Source organism: Cupressus sempervirens, chromosome 6 (genome assembly GCF_028749045.1).
Source record: "Cupressus sempervirens isolate cs-2001-9-10 chromosome 6, ASM2874904v1, whole genome shotgun sequence".
Taxonomy (NCBI): domain Eukaryota; kingdom Viridiplantae; phylum Streptophyta; class Pinopsida; order Cupressales; family Cupressaceae; genus Cupressus; species Cupressus sempervirens.
The window spans coordinates 317,779,877-317,796,647 of NC_143123.1; positions in this window are offsets into that span (position 1 = coordinate 317,779,877).

The window sequence follows — 16,771 nt, forward strand, 5'->3', positions numbered from 1 at the left end:
ATGGATTAAAACAAGAACTAAGAGAATGGTATGAGAGAATACTCACTTATTTGATTAGAATAGGGTTTTTAAGAAAAGTGATATCTCAATACTGAAAACTAAGATAGAGTCATAATTGCTATAAAAAAAATTGGATGACATAATATTTGGAGGAGATGGTGCATTAAGAAAATTGTTTGAAAAAGAAATGAGAATTGAATTTAAAATGTCTGTGATTGGGTAAATAATTTTTTCATTGGGATTCAAGTACAATAGATAAAGAAGGGTATTTACATTACTCAGTCAAAATACATGTAAAATAAATTGAAGATATTTGGAATGGAAGAATCTAAACTTGTTAGTACATCGATGGTTACCGACTTTAAATTATCTAAAGAAGATGAATACCGAGAATTAAATGAAACCTTGTATAGGTTAATGATTGATAAGATACAATATGTTGTTCATAGAAGACCAGATATAGCTCAAGCTATAGGAATTGTTGCAAGATTCTCATCACATCCCAAGTAGTCACATTTAACAATAGTAAAATAAATATTTTGATATCTAAAAGGTACTTAAGATTTTGGTTTATTGTATGAAAAGAAATATGATTTTGATTTGAAATTTTATACAAATGCAAACTGGGGAGGCAATATTGATGACAAAAAGAGAATAAGTGGTGGAGAATTTTTTTCTCAAAGAAAGGCTAGTTACATGGATTAGAAAGAGGAAGAACTATATATCACAATAAACTATAGAAGAAAAGTTTGTGATAGCTACAATTAATTTTCAACAAGTTGTATGGATGAAACAAGTTATAGAGGAATACAAGAACCAATTAAAGAACCTAATGTTATGCATTGTGATAAAACCAATTCTATCAATATTTCAAATAATCTGGTTATGCACTCAAAAATCAAGAATATAACAATAAAATATCATTTTTAGAGAGCACAAGTATAGAATAAAGAGGTTAGACTAGAAGACATTCCAACCAAGGAACAAGTTGTTGACATATTTACCAAAACATAACTACTAAGATAATTTTTAAGCACTTGTAGAGTAAACTAGGGTCTTACCCCTATCGAAAGTCAAATAGGAAGATGGAGAGTGTATCAGTTTGTGAGGAAATCATCATAACAATTTTGCATGGACTAATGAAGGCAATGGCTACTCAAGAGCAAAGTAGTTAAGTAAATAGGGATGGCATGAACATCAGGGTAAGAGAAAACCTAGAAAAAATATAACACCTTTGGCATTCTTTTCAAATGGGGAGAAATACAGTGATTAGTTGAAAGGGATAAATATAGTGATTAGGTGAAAGGGAGAAATACAATAATCAAAAAAAGGGTTTAAGTTTAAGAAATTTTGAGATGGTAAAAAAAAATGACAGATCATATTGAGTGGGGAGATTAGTTATTTGACAAAGAACTAATTTTCTTACTATCTTTCCATCCATGCCAAATGGGGATATGTTGGCATAATTGATTCACAAGTTGTTGATGACATAACTTGAGCTATACATTTTATTATTCATCAGTTACAATTGTTCGTCATTGACATATTATTTCATGTTATTACTATATCTTTAGAATGTTTATTGGTTGAAGGTACCAAGAAGAAATAGGGAAGCACCTTATTAGGTAATGGCTAGAATGATAAATAGAAATTGTTAAGTGAAGTATTATCTTATCAGGTTATCTGAGACAAGAATATTATTGGTGAAGTTATATTTTATTAGTAAAGTAGGAAATTAAAGTCAAGAATTAGGTTAAGTGGTATGGTATTATTCAAGAAGTTTCTACATGGATGGAGAGATGTCTTTGTGATTGTAAGATCTAGGTTTAGGGTTTGTAAAAGCATTAAAAGGAGAATAAAGGAAAAAAAGAAGGAAGAATTACAAGTAGAAGGAGGAACAAAGATATCAAAGTAGAGAAAGAAGGAAGAAGAAGAAGAATGAATGGTATGTTGTTATGTTGAAGAACTTCATTGGATCTAATATAGGAAGGCAGTGCAAACCACATATCATTATTATTTATGTTACTTTCTTACCATTGTAGCAGACTAAATCCCTTGAAAGGGTGGCCTTAATAAGTCTATTGTAAAACCTATAACAAGGGTACATTATTAGATTAGAGTGTCAAAATCCTTTAACAAGGTTACTCCTAACGTAGTAAGATCCTAACAAATCTAGAGGGAAATATTGTAACAAGGTACACTTAATAGTATTTTGTAACATGTAATCAGGTAAGCTCCTAACAAAATATATTCCAAAAGAGTACTATATTTGTGGGCACTTTTCTCATGCCATATTTTTCACCCTAATTGAGTTTCCACAAGATAAATTATGATGTTACAATTGTTTAATTGTTTATTATTTTTTTTGGGTTTACTATTTGTTTAACTGATAACAACACTATAGGTGTAACTAGAACTTTTTGGTAAATTGTGTGAAAAGAATAAGCTAAAGGTAAAAGTGAAATTTTTTGATTAATAATTCACAACCCCCCCCCCTCCTCAATAGTGAATCCTATACCTACAAGACTGACAATGATACAAGTCTAGACCCTACAGAGTAAGTAAATTCAAAATTTGAATTCAATAGGTTTGAGGAGGATATTCTCCAAGGGTTTTGACACCCATATATAAGAGGAAACCTAACATATTAAAAAAAAAAGAGAATGAACATGAATAAAATAAGGGAAGGTTATAGAGTAAGAAAGATTGAGAGTTAGAGAAGAAAAGCAAAATGATAGATAAAAGCTATTAAGCAGTGAGTTGAAAAATGAAGATTCACACCTAGCCAGAGGTAGTAGAGTATATTGTAAAGGGAAGAAAAGGAGAGAGAGGGGGAGTGATAGGAAGGAGATCATTGAGTATGCATATTAGACAAAGGGAGATCATGACATCACAAAGGTATTTACTAGAGATCTACTAAGTAGGAAAGTGCTACATGTTTAGATCACATTTGATTTCTCTCTAACCATTTAAACCAATTTGTAAGCTCCTAATAGAGAATGCTTAAGTTGTAAGAATATGTTAAATCCTATAACCAATTTCCTCTCAAATGAGTGTTAAATCCTTTAACAAGGTAACCTTAACATGATGATAATAATCTTAATAGATTATAGACATTCCTAATGGGATGTGTTCTCAAAAGGAAAAAATTGTAGCTCTTAACAGGGCAACCTTTTAGATCTATGGTTAAAGGATAGTGAATATATTATACCCAATGTGGTTTTCATCCTCTCATCAAGGGTTTCCACATTAAAAAAATTATGTGTCCATTTATAAATGTTTTTGTGTATGATTTTATATGGTTTAGTTTCACTACATTTATAATTATGTTAGCTCTAAAATTATTTTTAATTAATATATTCAAATTGGTGAAGATTTTAACTGGTTTAGTAAATGGTATTGATTCATCCCCCTCTCAGCACCAGTTGCAACCAAACATTTACTACAAAAAAATGAAGCACTTGAGTGAGGGTATGTAACAAAACCAAAGCTCATATGAAGTTTTACCTATACCTATATGAAAAAAATGTGAAAATGACTAAAAATATATAAACTTAACACGTAAATTGAAATAACTTAACATGTAAACTAAAATAACTTAACATGCATCACATCCATAGAATAAAGTAAATAACACATAACATTATGAATTTTTTTGGCTATAAACTCTCCAATGAGAAGGTAAAATTGGGGTGGGGATGACACCCAAAAATCTTCACTACTATAGTTATAAAGTGTGGCCTATTATGGCTACAATGTGTTTGATCATAATCTATGATCTACCCTGTGAAAGGTCTAACCTATTAAAGGCTTACAAAGACTATAAGGTCTCACCTTATTAGAGGATTTAAACTTACAATAAAGAAATCATTTGGTTAAGAGATTTACAATAGCCTATTAGGACTACTCAGTTAAGAGATTTTCTCTCTATCACCTATTAGAATGATTTTACATCGTGGTCCTTCGGTTAGAACCTTTTTGCTTGATATCAAATATTCTCCTTGTTGTTTAAACTTGATCCTCCTGATTAGATATTTCTCCTCTATCCTTTCACTTCTTTACCATGTTCTTCTCAAAATGATTTTGCAATGCATTACTCTATTATAGCCATCTAAGCCACCATGAATTTCCTCTGAATTCTTAGCATTTGTCTCCTCACACACACACACACTAAAATTCTTAAGGTCTTGCCTTCTTAAAAAAAACATTGGTGGTGATGGATTAGATAAGAATCAATGGTTGAGGTTGATCCTTATTGTTGCCTAAAGATTCCCTCAATTTTATTGGTTCCATGTATTGCATAGGGATTCATAATATGGCTCCATACTTATCTCTCATAATTTTAAACTATGATTATGTCGGCCAAAAAATAATTTACATAGAATTTTATGCCACTAAAAACATCTATGTCATAAATTATTCACTCAGCACCCAAAGGCTCTAATTCTTAGTCTTCATTGTGCTCTTAATGTTGTAACTCAGCTTCTAAATAGCTTGGCACACTTGTTTTCTTGGCACCAAAATCACTTAGCACATACTATTTACTCAGCTCCCTATGTTGGCTCAGCACCTAAATGACTCAGTACACACTAACTACTCAACACCTACTAGTGCTCATCACTAACTATCATATAACTTGACATGTACTATCTGAACAAGTATGCTTGGAAATCTTTGATCTTTACTGAATAATGACTAAGTTTTTTGCCACGACCTTGTTAAAACCAATTTGAGATTAACAATATTTCCCTTTGACATGATTGGAATAAACACTTTGTCATGGCATATACATTCTTATATAATGCATAAGTTAGATAAAGTTTCTTTTTTGCTCGGCTTCAATACAAAACTTCAATATTTTAAACTTTGCAAAATTGATGTATATCCTTCATACCTTATTACTTCATTACTCTCCCTAAGTAAATGCTTTATTTCTATTTATTTATCTTCATTAATTACTCATGTTGAGTAGATATTCCCTTTGATAAATTTCCTTCAAAATATCCCAAAACTTCATTATCCCCTTTTTTTGACACTTACGTCATTTGGGTTGTACACTTATAGTGTTTTTATCTAGGATTGGTTTGTGTAGCTCCATGATAATCATAAACACTACATCCTAGTTATCACATGTTGTAGCTAATGAATGAATCTATATTTAAAGATTAGCAACTAGGTCAACTAAGCCTTCTTGAGTAGAAATTTGTGGATCTTTCTTCCTTAAAGTATCTACAAAGGCTAGTTCCTTGTGTAACACTTGAATGTGAGGTGTTAATATGGATTGTATACTAATCAAAGAAGATTTGATATTGGCATATTTTTCTTGCAACTTGGCAAGCCTACTCTGAGTTGTCAATAACCTTTGAAATTGTATCTAACTATTACTAGGAGATAGTTTTAAAGTACTACATGGGAGTTGTAGATCTCCTTGCATCTATTCAATAGCCTATTGATTTTTCTCAGTGAATAGATCAACATTGCATAGCTTTGTGTAGAGAGTGAAAATATTCTCTTACACCTTCTTCACACTTTCCTTTTACATAGTAAGATCAACCTATCTTAAGGCAATAGCACTAGATAACTTCTCTAAAACCTTTGTATGAAACTTTCTTTCTGACCATTCTAGTACTTTGACATTAGAATCTAAGTCCTCATACTTTATCTTGTCCACAATAGTGACAAATTACTCTATTATAGGCTTATTTTCATTCATTTCTAGGAGACTAAAAGCATCAAAGAGTATGTCTTTAATTTCATGCAAAACTTTCTTTTTCTTATGCTCTCTCCCTAAGATTTATTGCCTCTTTTTCCTCTATAGAGCTTCCTGAAGAATACTCATCTCCTCAATAGTAATTTTATTCAAATCAAACTTTGGTAACTCAATCACTTCATCTATATTTACATCCTCAAATGATGTAACTTCAACACTCTTGGGTGTGTTGGAACTCATCCTTGATATTTTTAATGGTGTGACATTTGTACTTGGCCTCTAAAGAGTGTGACTACTAAGAGGAGATGTAGAAACTGGCATTGTAACCAGAGTCTATATTGAAATTTATTCCTCAAGCTCAATAGTTAGCTTCAACTCTTCAAACTTGTATCCTTCCTTCTAGACTTCACCTTGTGATGATGGAATAGGTATAAGACTAGCTTCTTGGCCTTTATGTATTTTAGTTACATCCTTCTCAATAGTTAATACATCTTGTAAACCTAAATTGTTTAGGCTTGGCACTAATTTATCTATTGTTTGTGCTTTTGTCTCTTTCATCTAAATGATAATTATTAGCATAAAAATTAGTGTCTCAGTTGTATCATCCTTCTATTTTTGATTTATTCTTTGATCCCTTTGAAGATCCTATATTTCCTTATCCCTCTATAGTTGGCGGATGTATCTTTTTGTATCTCCCTTATAAATGCAACTTCTACCTATTGAATTTTATCCAGTCTCACTAATATAGGATTACTTCATAAAAGTGATGCATTGGAAGATTCTTGTAGAATTTTCTTCAAGTCATCTTCTATCAAAGGATTAACATCCTATGTTTTTGTCTTAGGAACATCCTTAATGCTCAATGAGTCCTATTGACTCTCATGGTCATCATATAGGGCACTAGCACTCAGCATCTATGTATCCTACACATCTTTCTGCTCTTCTTCATATATTTCCTTATTTGTTGTTTCTTTAGTGCCCTCCATATTACCTTTAGTGATTGGACTCACCTCTTTGTATTTCTCTTCCTCACCCTTTTTGGGTTCTTTCTCTTCTTGCTCACCTTTGTCTATAATTTCTTGAGTGGATAACCCATAAATAGATTTCTAGATTGATATACTTTTGGTTACCACAACTTCCATATTCTTTTTAAAAATATGGAAAGCTCTATATTTGGGAGAAAATTTCTCTTTAAGATTCTCCATATCTTTAACAATCATCTGTTTATCCAATTCAGGCATTACCTATGAAAGAATAGTTTCCCTTATTTGTTTCTCAGTGGTCAAACTAAATTACCACTTTTGTTCAAGTCTATCATAAAGAATTTTGGGTAGAGAGTTGGAAATATCTAGAGGAGTGGTCTTGAAAGTAGCCATCATGACATATATGGCCTCTTCAACCTTGTTTTTATCAACACCCCCTAGCTTATCAAAATCAACATGTGTAAAACCCAATACATCTACATTGGTTGTAATGTTTTTGCACAAGTTATCAATGTCAAAAGAAGGATTTTGGCTTACCACTTTGTGTTGACTCAAGTCATATGACTTTGTCTTCTCCTCATCTGAATCCTTCTAAGGTGTGTACTTCTTCCTTAGTATTTTTAATGTCTTTGGAGTAGGTTGTTTTGGCTCTTCTGTAGTACTAGCTCTCTGTCCTTTTACCTTTGTAACTTCTTTAGCTTGTACAGTGGTTGCCCTTATGTTTGACCTAGTTATAGGTACAACTAGCTTTTGTTGTGACTTCTTCATAGTCTTCTCATATTTCTCCACTATTTGAGTCTCTTCTTTCCTTTTCTTCTCCTTTTCCTTAGGTGCTTCCTCAGCTTCTTCTTTCTCGACACCTTCAACATCTTTACCTATGCCTTGGGTTAGTTTCAATGGTGCTTGACCCTATTCTTCTTCTTCTTCTTCATCATCATCTTCTTCTTCTTCTTCTTTACCTTCACCTTCACCAAATCTCTCCTTCATCATTTTAACAAGTTTATCCTTCTTTCTCAAAACTATAGTTGTTTTCAAGTCAATGGTTGGCTTCATGATCATTTCCAAATGATGTAGCATCTTTATCAATTTCTTTTGATAATAAGGTTTTGATTGTTGTAGAGGCTTCATCCACATTGATCTCATATAGCAAGGGTTTTAACCATCTTACCCTGGGTATTGATGTTTGCACATATGTATGATATGCATCAACTAGAAAACACACATCATTGTAATGTTTTTCCACTAGTGATAAAGGGATCCTCAATCTTTGTTTCATGGATTGCTTGAAATCCTCAAAATAACTAGTCATAACTAACTCAAAATTATCTATAAGTTGCTTAATGAGTTCTGAGATCTATTGAGTAATTGACCTGTTGGTCTTCCAAGAAACTTTACCAAAGGTGGGGAATTTATTTTTCACATAGAAAAATATGTAAACAATCAAAGAACCAAACTTATAAGATGCAATTTTGGCCTTCCTAATAGCTTTCAAGTTTTTTGATAACTGTTGTAGTTGTAACTTGGCAAGATCATAGGAATGATCTCTCTTTACAATTTTGTAACCTAAGTCCACTACCATACATGAAATATTGTTCAGTCGGCTTGACTAAAATAACTTATGGGCAATGACTCTGACTACAAAGACAATAATGGGATCTAAAATTGTGTCTTTCAACATCCCTCTCTTATTCCACATGGCACCTATATTATTTTCTATAACCTCATTTGCATCACCTTGCATGCTCTTAGGTCAATCAAGGGTAGGATACCCTATTACTCTATGCACAATCCTTTTAGAAATCTTGATTGGTCCACCCTCTAACCACATTTGGTTTCCATGTATACAACTTAGAAAAATCTAAATCTATTTAGTTTTAAACATTTGAGGAAATTATAGGGCACGTGTTGACCCTTTTCATTCAACAATCTTATTCTCTTCCCTCAAAACTCCATTAACACATAGCTGACTGTAAATGTCTCTTATCTCCATGTCTCCTACCTCTCCAATATTTCTAGCATAGAAACATCTCACATCCTAGATCATCAAACCTTTGTTGGTATCATAGATAGCACACCAAATTGATCTCCCTTGTATGCAATTTCAAGAATTGCTTGGAATAGGGGTTTCCTAACATCATTACTTATCAACTGAATATCAAAAAACTTTTTCCCCTCTTTTCTAACATTTGATGAAGAACTAGTGACGATTTTACTTTCCTATGGTTTATGATAAATGAAATAGTGTAACTTAGTATAATTTGAGTACCTCTTGAATCTATAGAATGGTATCAAGTAGCAACTAGATCTGGTTAGAAAACACTAGAATCTTCATTCTCTTCAAACTTTGGTAAGTGAAAATGAGTTGAAAATCAACTATATAATCCTTCAAATTTGGCATTAATTATTTAGTGCTTACACAATTATAAGCTCAGCTATCCTAGGATTTTCAATACACTTAGCTAACATAGAATTCCCAGTATGCTTGGCATACATAACGAGCTCGGCTTACACTAGCCTTGACTCCATCACTCAACAATAACTACAATTTCTTCCATGCTTGGAAATAACATAGACAACAACTATAGAATAACTCTTACTCTTAACTTCTTCATTTCATCTTGATTCATGGATAATTATTCTTTTTAGATCTTAGATAATTGGAACTGATGCATAATATAACTTTTCAAGTATCAATTTCATGCATACCTTTTATTTCCTAGTTGAGGGTGATGTGATCACCTAATCTGTTTGATGAAGTGACCTCATATGAACTTGATGTTTTGAAATTTTCCTTCTTTCTCCATGTCTTGTTCATCTACACCTTCACTTTCTCAACATTGACCTTTTCATTACCTTTACTAGTTTCATTGCTCCATGTCAGTGACCTAGTTGGACAATTTCTGCTGATATGACCAATCTTGAGACAACTAAAGCATGCAATCTCACTCAACCATGTATTGTAGTTTCCTCTAAAATGTGTTCTTATGCAATTCTTAGGAACATGTCCATATTCTAGACAATAGTGGCAATTGTACCTTGTGTTATAACCCCAATCATAGGAGTTTCTATTTTTGTATACCTTTGTTTGTTTGTTTGATGTCCACTCCATCTTAGATCTACATTCATATGTGTTGTGTCCATACGTTTGAAATTTTTAATAGTATCCTTCAAATCTCTGAGTGCTTATGGTCTCAATCGTGCATCCATTTGCTTGATATCCTTGTTTGTTACAGTTGTAGTAGTATCCTCTATATTTCTTCTTGGGGTTCTAGTTGATAATTTTTCTCTTGTAAACATTTGTTGTATGACCCAATTTTCCACAATTATGACAAGTAGGTTTTTAGTTATTACCTTTTTTATTTCTTTTCTCACCACTTTTAGATGATTCTCCTTCCTTAGTATTATTGTATCCCATGATTCCATCAATTTCTCAAAGTATTGTATGGCTTCACTTGGTTTCTTGAATCTTTCAATGAATTCCTTTTTTTCTCTTAGTTCATTCTGTAGTAGATCATTCTATGACTTTAGGGTTTTGATTTCAATGTCCTTTCCATTCAATTCGTGGTTTGCAAGCATCAATTGGTTTATTGTATACACTTGCATGTTAGCAAGCTTTGATACATCTAATGTCTTCTCTTCAAGTTTCTTAGTCAATATTATTTTTTCCTCTTCAATCATGACTTTGTCTTCCTTGGCTTTATTTTTCTCTTCAGTTACCTAATGTAGAAATATTGATTGTACTTCTTGTTCGCTTTTGAGATTTATGACTTCTTCAATTAGGGCATTGTTCTTTTCCATAATATATGCAACTGATGCATCATATTCATTTGAGTTTCCATCCTCAAACAATCTAGTGGTGTCTTCTTCTTGGTATTGAGTGTCATTTTTCTAAATAGCCAGTTCCCTTTCTCTCTTCAATGAACATTGCAATTCATCTCTTGCCTCCTAGAGTTGATGTAGGTAAAGTTGTATTTCAATCTTCTAGTTCTCAATAGTCTTTCCTAACTTGTGGACTTACATCTTCAAGATATTACCTCCATAGCTGTAAAAATTTCCTTTCTAGAGAACAATTTTTTTATAACAATTTTTGGAAATGTAAAACTTTTTCCTCTTAAAACATATCACCAACATCCATTTCATAACTTAACATGTAAACTAAAATAACTTAACATGCATCACATCAATGGAATAAAGTAAATAACACATAAAACAATGAAATTTTTTACCTAGAAACCCTCCAATGAGAAGGTGAAATTGGGGTGGGGGTGACACCCACAAATCTTTACTATTGTACTTATAAAATGTGGCTTATTATGGCTATAATGTGTTTGATCATAATCTATGATCTACCCCATGAAAGGTCTATCTTGTTAAAAGCTTATAAAGATTGTTACGTCTCACCTTGTTATAGGATTTCAACTTACAATAAATAAATCGCTTGGTTAATATATTTACAACAAGCTATTAGGACTACTCAGCTAAGGGGTTTTCTATGTATCACTTGTTAGAGTGATTCAACATTGTGATCCTTTAGTTAGCACCTTTTTTCTTGATGTCAGTGTTGAAAAAAATTGGTTAATTATGTATTATCCTTGATGTAACACAAAATGTCATATCATTACTAGTTAGTTTCTTCCAAGCTCACTTGGGCAATGAGGACAGTTTCCTATGTCTATCGAGCATTCCTTTGTATGCCAAGTTTAGATGTCAGTGTTTACCGAGTTCACTCAGTTACTAAAGAGAATTTGTAAACAAAGAAAGTTGGCATGAGAACCACTAGTAATGGAGATCACTTGGTTAACAAAGAAAAATCTATTTTTGGTTAGTGTCTACCAAGTAGGGTTGACTAACAAAGGATTTTTTTATTTTGGCATATTGAGTTCAATTGATTTTTTTGTTGGTTCTAGCTGACTGAGAAGATGAATATTAAGTATTCTAAGTTGTATTCAAGCTGACTTGACAATGTGTAAGATATAAATATAAGGTCAAGTTGAGGATTGAATGTGTGCAAGAAAATAGAAGATGCCAAGATGCCAAGAGGAAGCATAATTGAAGGATAAGCAAAATATCCTTGTGGAGCTACAAAGATATATTCAATCAAAAAGGATCAAGTATTAAATCTAGAATTGAGATCTATAATCAGCAATTTAGTTGCATTAGAAATCAAGTCATCTCATTATTACTTTCTAACCATTGTTGCAATGATCTAAATCTCTTAATAGAGTTGGATTGACAGCTATTTCTAAATCCTCTAACAAAGTGGCATTTCTATTTGAAGTGCCTTGAAGACCTCTAACAAGGCCACTCCTAACAGGGTGATTAAATCCTCTAAAAAGGTCACACCTAATGGTGTGTTTTGTAGCCTTTAACAGGCTTGGCTCCTAATAGGGCTCACTTCAGAAGAGTGAAAATAGTAACTAGTTACAATTGGTGGTTTTTCCCAAATTGGGTTTCTACATTAAATCTCAGTGTCACTTGTGTTCATGCTATTTCTTTTATATGTATGCAACTAAGTTAATTTTAAGGTAAATCATAGTCAATCACATTGAGATTAGTAAATTCAATTATTGCTAAGTTATAGTTGATTCTTAGTGCTTGCTGAGTTGCAATATTTTCTAGTGTTAATTAAGTCCATGTGTGTTTGCCAAGTAACAACATAATATAGTTTAATCACAGTTTATATTTTGATTTGTATTGACATCTAAGGGGCCTAGGATTTTTTTTTGTGGTAACTGATTCACCCCTCCCCTCTCAATTACTCCTCTTATATTTCCAACAAATTGTATTAGAATTATTGGTACTTGCAGAGAAAGTTTTAAAGACCTAAACTAAAGATCAAGATGTCTTGTAGAAGAGAAATCCCCAAGTTGAACAAAGACAACTTTGCAGCATGGCAGGAACTTATGAAGTTGCACTTGGCAACCATCCATTATTAAGGTTTTAAAAACTTGAAAAATTCTTACAAAGCTCCTACTAGAACATTGCCTATGGAATAGATTTCTAAAAAGAAAAATCATAGCATCATGATGATTGACATTGCATCAACTCTTAATTATGTTGAATTTGATGAGTCAAAGATTGTACTATTGCTCATGAAATATGGAACAAACTAAAAGATATCTATGGAGGTGATAATCATGTAAGGAGAGCCAAAGTAGAAAGTCTTAGAGGCCAGTTTGATCAAATTAAGATGAAAGCATGAAAAAATTGCAAAATATGTTGAGTGAATCAAAGCAAGTGTGAGCGCAATCAAAGCATCTGAAGGAGACATTGATGAAAAAATAGTTGTAAGAAAGGTACTCAAAATCCTTCTTCATGTCTATGCAATTAAAGTGTCTCCTATTCAAGAGATTAGATGTGATCCAAATAATAAGATAAATTTGGATGCTCTAGTAGGAAGATTGATAGCTTTTGAGTTAGATAACTATGATAACTATGTCACTAGTTCCAACGGTATTGAATCTTCATTTTAAGCCAAGCTTTCACTCAAGAAAAGAGTTGGAAAATCAAAAGGAAAACAATCTAAAAGTGAAGAGGAGGAAGAAATTTTAGATAGTGATCTTGAATTTTTTGAAACCCTACTTGCAAGGAAATATTCCAAAGGTAGAGGAAATTACAAAGGTAAGATTCCTCTAATATGTTTTTCATGTGAAGAAGTTGATCATGTAACTACAAGATGTCTCAATAAAGAAGGAAAAGATAAAAATAAAACTAGTAAGTTCAAAGGCAAGAAAGAATTCAAGAGCTACAAGGACTACAATGGCTAAAGATTCTGATAGCAGTGATAATGATGAAATGGTCTATATAGCTGTAAAGATTAATCAAATGATGAGTGAGATAAAATGACACTTATTTCCCATGTTAGCAAGAATGATACATGGATTATTGATAGTGGTTGCTCTCATCATATGACTAGTGACAAATCAAAGTTTGAACATATGGAACACTATGATGGTGGAAGTTCTAGATTTGGAAATAATGAACCTTGTTGCATAAAGGGAAAAGGTTATATTTCACTAACAAATGAACTCAAATGTGACAATGCCTACTGGGTGGAAGGACTAAAGCATAATCTATTGAGTGTGGCATAGTTCAATAACATTGGATTCAAGGTAGAATTCATGAATGAGAAAGCCAAACTGCTAGATTGAAAATGAAATCTACTTGGGTCTAGCAAAAAAACAAAAGGTAACCTATTCTACCTAGATCTCGATGAAATTTCATGTTTTATTCTTCAAGTAGAAGAAAGTTGGTTATGGCATAAAAGGTTGTGTCATGTAAAATTTGACAATCTAGTCAAGATAAGAAAAAACAAAAGAGTAAGAGGTATTCCTATTTTGAGGAAACCTGATATGGGTCTATGAAAAAATTGTCAAATTAGAAAGATGGGAAAGACTAGTTTCAAAAGAAAGAACTATCATTTAGAAGAAGTCTTAGAATTGGTTCATACAAACCTTTGTGGACCTATTGGAATAGAGAGTTATAGTGGAGATAAGTTTTTTATTCTATTTGTTGATTACTATTCTAGAATGATGACTGTAATGTATCTAAAAGAAAAATCTGAAGCATTTCAAAAATTTAAGTAGCATCTGGCAAGAGTAGAGAAAGAAACTGGAAAGAAGATGAAGTTTTTGAGATCAAACAGAGGTGGTGAATTCATTTCTAATGAGTTCAATGAATTTTGCATTGAAAGAGGAATTAAGAGATGAGTATCAACCCCTAGTACACCTCAATAGAATGGTATAGTAGAAAGAAGGAATAGATCTATCATTGGACTGTGCAAGAACCCTAATGATAGAAAAGAATATTGCAATCAAATACTAGAAGGAAGCAATCAGTACTATAGTGAATACATTGAACAAAGTATAGTTGAAGAAAGATTCAAATCAAACTCCTTATAAACTATGGTATGGCTACAAGCCTAATGTAAGTTACTTGAAATTATTTGGTAGAAAATGTTATATTTTGAAGAAATATAGGAAAGGTAAATTTGATATCAAAGGTGATGAAGGCATATTCCTGTAGAAGTAAAGTAAAGCATACAAGTGTTTGAATCTAAATATTCATAAAATCATAGAAAGTGCACATGTGAGAATTGATGAGTTCATGAAAAAGAGTCAAGAAGAGAGCAACAAAGAACTTAAGAATTACAAAATATTTTTATATTATGAACCTAATCCATTGTTAAATCAAATTGGAGGTCAACAGGATTCAACTCCCAAGTCCCCAAAATCTCTAAGAGCTACCAAGTTGTAACTAGTGCAACTTGAGTTATAGTCTAAAGGACCCAAGTCCTAATTAGAAGCTACTGAGCTATTGCCAAAGCAAACTGAGTCTGATGGACCTGAGTCATAGATAATGGGACCTAAGCTTAATACAAAAGATCATGGTGAGGTCAATGGAACAAATTCTAAATCCAAAGTACATGTGCTAGCAAGATATGTCAAGAGGCACCATGTACTTGATCAGATCATTGGAGACAAGTCAGAAGGAATAATGAAAACAAATTTAAAGGTACATTTTTGCTTGCTAAACTTGAACCTAGCTCAATAAAAGATTCTTTGGATAATGAAAGTTGGATTGAAGCTATGAATGAAGAAATAGAGAAGATAGAGAGGAATAAGACCTAGAATCTTGTTGCTAGACCCAAGGATAAGATTGTGATTGGTACAAAGTGGGTTTTCATAAATAAGTTGAATGAAGATGGAGAAGTTTATGGAAACAAAGCAAGATTACTCTGTAAAGGTTATTCTCAAGAAGAAGGTATTGACTATGGTGAAACTTTTTCCCCTGTTACAAGATTAAAAGGTGTTAGGACTTTACTAGCATATGCAACACATAAAGGTGTCAACATTTATCAAATGGATGTGAAATTTGCACTCTTGAATGGAATTCTTGATGAGGAAGCATACATAGAACAACCTAAAGGTTCTATGGATCCTAGCAAAAAGGATATGGTTTGTAAATTGCACAAATCATTTTATGGTCTTAAGAAAGCTCCTAGAGCATGGTATGAAATACTTCATAACTACTTAATAAAGATTGGTTTTAAAAGAACTAATGACAACAACAGCCTATATATCAAAGAAGGACCAGATAAGAAGATTGTATTGGCAGAAATCTTAGTGGATGACACTTTATTTATAGGGAATTATGACTTGTGAAAAGCATTTTTAGAAGAGATGAGTACTAAATTTCAGATGTCCATGTTTGGAGAGATAAAATTATTTGTTGGACTGCAAATTCAACAGAAGAAAGATGGTATCTACATTACTCAGTCTAAATATATCAAGGAGATACTAAAGAATTTTGGAATGGAAGATTCAAGACCAGTTGGAACACCTATGTCTACTGGACATAAGCTTTCCAAAAATGATGATTCAAAAGAGGTAGATCAAGCCACATACAAATCAATGATTGGAAAATTGCAATATGTAGTACAAACAAAGCCTAATATTACATTAGCAGTTGGTATGGTGAAAATATTCTCAACAAATCCTACATAAAATCATATGATGGAAATCAAGAGAATCATGAAGTATCTAAAGGGTACTAAATATTATGGTTTTTGGTACAAGAAAGAAGGCAACTTAGAGTTACAAGCCTTCACTAATGTTGATTGGGTAGGAAGTATTGATGACAAAAAGAGCACTAGTGGTGGGGCATTCTTTCTTGGTAAAAGACTAGTGTTTTGGACAAGCAAGAAGTAGAATTGTATTTCCCAGTTTATAGCAAAGGCAGAATATGTGGCAGCAACAGTTAATTGTTCCAATATTGTTTGGTTTACACAAGTGTTGGTAGCATGAAGATACAAATCAAGGATCCAATGGTTATCTTCTGTGATAATGTAATCAGCATATCAAAGAATCCTATGATGCATACCAAAACCAAGTGCATTGCTATAAAATATCACTTTTTGAGAGAATTAGTACAAGATAAAGAGGTAAGATTGGAATATGTGAATATTAAAGAACAAATTATAGACATATTCACCAAGCCATTACCTAAGGATATATTTTTGTATCTATGAGGTAAGTTATGGGTCATTTCTCTATTTGAAGCTCATTAAATGAAGTTT